Here is a 7,133-nt window from a genome sequence, read left to right on the forward strand (position 1 = left end):
CCCTCTCTAGTTCTTCCAATTTTTCAATTCTTCGTATCATACTGTCAACATTACCGAACCTACGCTCCAAGTCCTCGTTCATCTTATCGACCTTCTCTTCTAGTCTTGTCAGTCGGGGGGGGGGGGTTGTGTCCCCCCCACCCTCTTTAAATCCCTTGAAAATATTCTCATCACTTTCTACTGTATTGCTCCTATCTATACCTCTAATCTTCACATTCCTATTAGACATGTCGTCATCATCCAGCTCGTCTTGCGGTCGTTTGTCCACCTTTCGGCGGCCCGTCAGGGCCAGTTCCTCCACCTCCTCATTACCTTCCATTTCCCCAGCAATCCCTCCCCCTCTCCTCTTTCCTTACTTTCCCACTACCCCACGAGCAATTTCCCCCCACCCTGCAAATACAAAAAGGCACTTCTCTTTGCGTTGGGATCCACAATCTGCACTTTTCTTCAGAACGTTCTTCAAGCCGTCCGTTCGTTGAAAGTGTGTGTGTGTGTGTGTGTGTGTGTGTGTATGTATGTGTGTGTGTGTTGTGTGTCATTGTGACAAATGGATATTAGCTCCACAAGAACTCGAACCTTTGCCTTAGCGACTGCTTATTATGAAGCGAAGGCGATTGCTTTGAGCCAGCCAGACCGTACAAAATGAACGACCTAGTAGTTCCCCAACGGCACTAGGCTAGCTCAGTCTCTATTCTAATTTCACAGAGTCTTTATTATGGCGAGCCATCCGACAAGTTGTGTGTCATTGTGACAAATGGAAATTATCTCCACCGCAAGGACTCGGACTTTTGGCATAGCGACTGCTTATTATGAAGCAAAGACGATAGCTTTGAGCCATCCATACCGATACGAGAATAATGATCCCATGTATAACAGAAGTGCCAGAAAACCACAGACCAAAACAACCAACACTTCATACCCTTGCCTATTGGAAAGAGCAACGAGATGCAGTACTGTGGTGATTTTCAAATCCTGTGCGGAGCCATCTCGGTATCACTGGGTTAGCAAACCAAGGCGGTATTCACTGCACCAGCTGTTTACCCAATTGCATTTACTCTTATACATAAAAGGAATTACGCTCTTTCTTGGTCTCCAGTGTGTGTGTGTGTGGAGTTGGGCGGTGCGTGTGTGCTTGTAATTCGTTGCCTGTGCGAAAATCAATCGACCAAGCACGTACGAGAAGCGTCTACACCACAAGTTGCTTTTGGCATCGATCACATTGGCTCAAATGCGAGACGAGACTAAGCCCTCCACTAGCCCAACTACACATTCTTGCTTCCTTCCATGACAAAATGGGCCATTTTCAATATCAATGTCCTCTTCTGTCTTGTGTGGTTACACACTACTGACAACAGGGCTGCGAGTCAGGGAACGTTCGCAGGCCAGCAAGTTGCCCAACAGATGGCATGATGCCACGTTGGGAGGCATACAGATCTTGCCAGCAACATCTTGTTCAATATATGTTTAAAACATGCATGCGAGTATGCATATTAGGCAATTTGACTGAAATGCTTTTTCATCTATGTTATTCTACAAGTTGGTGCATTTATAAAGTAAAGTATTTCTTGAGATCCTTCAAGCAATTTGTCTTCCTTTAGCCAGACTTTTTTATTCAATGGGTTACGGGTACCATGGATCCTTCCCCATAGGTCGGAGAAAGAGGGAGAGAGAGAGATAAAGAGTGAGAGAGAGAGAGAGAGAGGATACATTTATTTATATAAAGCTTTTAGAAGACCATGTTGTCAGGTCGGAGGAAATATATACATAGTTTCAGTTTTATTTATACCTTCTCACTGATCAAGCTGATGAACATACGAATCGGTATTCAGTTAGGGCAGGCTCAGCTTTGTGTATCCATGTATCTCCGTAACCTATGCATGAATATATATATATATATATATATATATATATATATATATATATATATATATATATATATATATATATATATACAGTTATTTTCCCTCCTACCATTCCTGGATACCGTCATCAGGGAATATATATATATATATATATATATATATATCTATATATATATATATATATATATATATATATATATACGTATACACACGTGAAGATGTCCTTGTGTGTGTGTGTGATGACCTAATTGTAGTGTACAGGAAAGACGTAATGCCTATAGGATCTGGCCGCCTACTCTCCTGCTTTACCTAATTTCATTGTACAGAATAAGAATTACTCTCCTTCGGCCATGTCTCCGTGTTTGTGACACAAAGTAGATTGACTTCATAAGAAATATTCATGAACTACTGGGACAGACTCAGGCACCTCAAACTCTACTCACTCCAAATGCGCAGAGAACGGTACCAGATCGTTTACACGTGGAAAATGTTGGAGGGTCACGTCCCGAACATTGAAGTGACACTCAGTCAAGAAAGGGCGAGAGGGAGATCTTGCTATGTTGCAAGAATCACCAGGAGGAGCACCATATCTCTCCGAGCAAACTCCTTCACCAGAACTGCCCCCAAGCCCCTCAGTAGTCCACAACTACCTGAAGGACACCACATCCTGCAGTGGAAGTATTCAAAAGACGGCTGGATGACTTCCTACAAGGAATTTGAAGACACACCTCCCACACCATCCTATAGTAACACTGTTCTGTTCTGTTTATTTTGGGAAAAGTATTCCCACGGGCTTTATGTGTGAGCCCGTTTGGAGGGTGATTTAACTTATGTGTGTGTTTGGGCCCAACCACACACACCCAATTCACAAGGTGTGCATACGTATATGAGATACGTATGCACATATCGGTGAATGCACCCTTCCTAACATTAGCTGTGTGTTCAGTGATAGTGGTTTGTGTAGCAATTGGTGTGATAAGATTTAGAAAAAGGGGGGGGTTGATTCAATATATGGGTGTGTGTGGCTTGGCCACGCCCACTCATACATTTACCGGATGTGTATACCTATGTTAAATGTGTATGCACATCTCGGTGAATTCACCCTTCCTGACATGAACGGAGTATACAAGTGCAATAATATAAAAGAATTAAAGGGGGGGCTTACACTCCACCAGCCGACGCAGTTCGTAAGCGCTTAAGTGGCGGCATAGGCGACGCACAAGACCCTCAAGATGTTGTCGGAATCCCTCTCCTCAGAAAAGCAGTTGCGAGAACACGTGGCCGGCCCCACTACAACAAGCTGGTACATCTTCTACCACTTCACTAGAGGCAACACGACCAGGGAAGAAGCAGCGCCAATTTCTGTAGTTGAGGCTTGTTCGCCGAGTTCTCTATAAGGTAACTATAAGATAAGGTAATGATACTGTGATTGTGAAATTGTCGGAACAGTTTCTGTCACACTGACTTCGATCAAAGCAAGGGTATGTACATGGCAGCGAATCCGTCAGACGCTGCCGAGGCATTTTAAAAATATAATTTTAGCAAACCTCAGGCAATTATATTTAGATGGGAAAACCCTCAATCCACAACTGATTAAATTAACAAGTTTGAAACGCCAACTAGTTTCTGTTATCACAATCAGATAATGTCCAATTTTTTTAACGTGTGTACGTGCTGATCAGCTCATAGTCAACACTGAACAAGTACCCTTTATCTCGTATAAAAATAGTATCGTGGAATATTTAGATGGGAAAAACCTTCAATCCACAACTGGTTAAATTAACAAGTTTGAAACGGCAACTAGTTTCTGTCATCACAATCAGATAATGTCCAAGTGTGTACGTGCTGCTCCGTTCATAATCAACACCGAAGAGGTACCCTTTATCTTATATAGAAAATAGTATCGTGGAGCGCAAGGGTCTTTGCAACTTTTTCTGTTCAACATATATCGGGGTTCTGAAACAATTAACATCGTTTTAATATTTGTTTCTTTAGTGAGTATTCATACTCCTTGGTTGTGACTGAAGCCCTATGCACTTCATTATAGCATTTCCTAAAATTACAAAGGTAAGGAGATAAAGTTACGAGGAGCTAAGATATGATGGAAACGATGGGTGGTGGATGGCAGTGGAATATGTACCTTGACTGACCTCTCTGGGAAGAGGTACACTGTATATAGCTAGAATAGCCAAATTTTAGTTTATGAATATCTGGCAAATTATTGATACAGCGGTAGGTCCCCAGACTGGCTGTAGTGATGACACATAAGTCAACAACAAGTAAGGGTTTAACTTTGTGAAGCGCCTCTTACACGGAATTGTTAGGATCAGTTAGAATAATAAATGCATATGTAATTAAATAAATTAATGTGGATGATTAAATAGATAAGTTAATATGTAAAAAATGAATAAATAATCAAATAAATAAATGTCAATAGGTAAATAGATAAGTAAATTATATATATATATATATATATATATATATATATATATATATATATATATATATATATATATATATATATATATAGTGTGTGTGTGTGCGCAAATTCGCGCATGGATTTCTGAGGTATGAATACAACAGTAGAAACGCTGCAGTCGAAAGAACCCCCAACACAACAATCCTATCTTTAAAACCCGTTTTTTTTTAACATATTCCGCAAGACTTTTCAATAGTAGTACTGTGTACGCAGTTACACATTTAGACCAGACCTTGACCTAATTTACTCATATAGTGCTTTACAATTGTTTACTTTGTAAAAATATGCTCTATTGATCTATAAAGAAGCAGGGATAATATTTACACAAATAAGTGTGTAAACAAATGATCGGATTGACAGAAAAAAAGGTGCATAGACAAACAAGAGAATGACTGAATGGATGAAGTAGTAGATAACAGGACAGACGAACAAATCAATCAATAAACTTGAATTAGCCACATTCAATTAACGTAAGCCAGGTCTGCTAAAATGATGGGAAGCTATTTGAGTTCCAATTAAAACCGCTCTATCGGCAGAATAATGACGATATACACTGCATCATGTCGGACCATGACGAGCATGTAGAGCAATGCACGCTACAGTAGCAACACTGCTGCATTGCTGGCACGTGAGCAGACACGGGAGGGGAGTGAATTGCATGAGATCACTTCAAGGTCACCCACTTCTCCTGCATTCTATCTTGATGGGTGCCTTCCTCGACTGCCAACCTTTGGCACAACTAACCTGATTTAAGTTAACCTTTTTTGGCGTACTACCAACAGCCTTCATTACATGTGGAATGTGTGAAAAACCGAACGTAAAAATATTGTGGGAACATTTTTATGTATTTGATGAGCAATTGAAAACGATTAGAAGTATCCAAACAGGTAAAGAGGGGGGACCCACCGAGAAAGAATTCTATATTCGTACTAGCGTCCACCTAAGCCCTAATCTAAGGAATATGCAAGGCGTCCCGCTAGTCACGCAATATAAAGATTACTTATGTCTGTAAAGACTGAAATACAAATACACAGGTGAGAAAATATGGTCATTGTCGCTTTGCAAGCCTGTATTGGTGCCAATATTTTATTTCACAAACAAATTAACTCACACCCGTCAGTGTCGGCCTTTGTAAATAAATAAATAAATAAACAGACAGACTTCGTCTGTTCATGCCACGCTACGACTTCCGTACCAAATATCAAGGCGACACTACAGAACGAGGAATGTATTTTTCTCAACTGCTTGGGTTGGGTTGCTCGTCTGAATAAATGTGTATGCGGCATAACAGTCAGTACTTCAGACAGATAAACTTTGATTTGAGGTTAATCAGTGGTTAATTGATTTATTTTTATCTGAGTTATGGCAGCCTTCGCGAGGTTCTTAGCATGGCTGGCAACTATAACGAATATTTTATTTATTATTTTTTTATATGTATATATATATATATATATATATATATATATGTATATATATATATATTATATATATATATATATATATATATATATATATATTTTTTTTTTTTTTTTTTTTTTTTCCGGAACTAGTACTCGCTAGGACCCCTTGCAGGTGGTCCGGAACAGCTCATATACAGGTTGTCTACAAGACACCACTGTTATTAGCGGCGGTGCCCTGAGATCAGAGAGGGTGGTGGGCACCCCTCAACCGCAGGCGGAGCCAGGAAGGAAGTTCCCCAAGAAGCTGAGGGTTGCATCAGAAGGGAAGACGATGAGGTGTCGTGCCATCCCTGCTGCGGTGCAAGGTCTAAACAAACAGGTCAGACCGTTTGAATTATTGTGCGCAGCTTCTGACGTCATTAGGCTGGGTCCGTTTTCTCTTTGTGAAACACTGAAGAAAACTGTGAAACGCCAAGGAAGACAGGAACTATAATATTTTATATATATATATATATATATCATATATATTATATATTCATATATATAGACAGGAACTATAATATTTTATATATATTTATATATATATATTTTATATAATATTTGTCAGAATATAACTAATTGCGTGGAGCGGTGCGAGCGAAGGCAACAACATACCCGAACGACGCACCAGCTTCAACTGACAGCTATAGGACCCGCGAACCCCACTTTGAACAGCCAGGTGACGTTCACGGGCCCACTGCGCCAACTCCCTCGAAATTCGGTCGGAAGTGGTTAGACCTGTTATTCCTTAGATCTTGCTGCGGTGAGTAGTGGGCTGAGTCCTTGACGAAGAAGAGCAGTGGCTTACACTATCAGGTAGTGGTGGAGGGGCTGATGTATCTTGGCCCCACAGATTTTGCAGCGTTATTGATTGTCTCTTTCTGCACGTAGCACTTGCCACACACAGCAGTACCCTAGGCGGATCCTGTGGGCGGTAGAATCCGCCCTTCTACTCGAAGGTAGATGACCTGTCTCGTATCTAGTGACGAGGTAGTACTACAGCGCTGATTCCGAAATATGAAGTTTGCTGCTGTGGTTGGCCCTGGCCATCAATCTGGTCTTCTTGATGGTGACACCCTTGGTCTGTGTGATCGTGGGTGCCAGGGGGCAGTGCTGATAACATTGATGACTCCAGAGTTTGTGGCTCTTCAATGAACCTTGTGACAGAATAGCACTATTTACCTTTTGCTCTTCACTTCCCTTTTCAGGGCTCAGCGAAGAAATAAAATTTTCTTTTAAGGTGAACGAGATCGGCCTTTTCTGCATTCCTTAGTGATCATTCCATCGATAAGATTACGGCATCACCTTCTTTCACATGCTTCATAGGAAACTCTCTCGTAACTTTATGACACA

At 40.9% G+C, this 7,133-nt stretch overlaps 1 protein-coding gene across 1 annotated transcript in view; it reads left to right on the top strand.

Moving 5' to 3' along the window:
• The first annotated feature begins 3,241 nt into the window (after positions 1-3,241).
• Sqor (Sulfide quinone oxidoreductase) overlaps positions 3,242-7,133 on the top strand; it is a 51,826-nt gene continuing 47,934 nt past the window's right edge. Inside the window, exon 1 of the mRNA XM_076173911.1 lies at positions 3,242-3,260. The gene's annotated coding sequence lies outside the window, so the exon portion shown is untranslated. The remainder of the gene's footprint in view (positions 3,261-7,133) is intronic.

The sequence above is a fragment of the Oratosquilla oratoria genome, chromosome 35, assembly GCF_046742065.1.
Source record: "Oratosquilla oratoria isolate Oo_2021 chromosome 35, ASM4674206v1, whole genome shotgun sequence".
Taxonomy (NCBI): Eukaryota; Metazoa; Arthropoda; class Malacostraca; order Stomatopoda; family Squillidae; genus Oratosquilla; species Oratosquilla oratoria.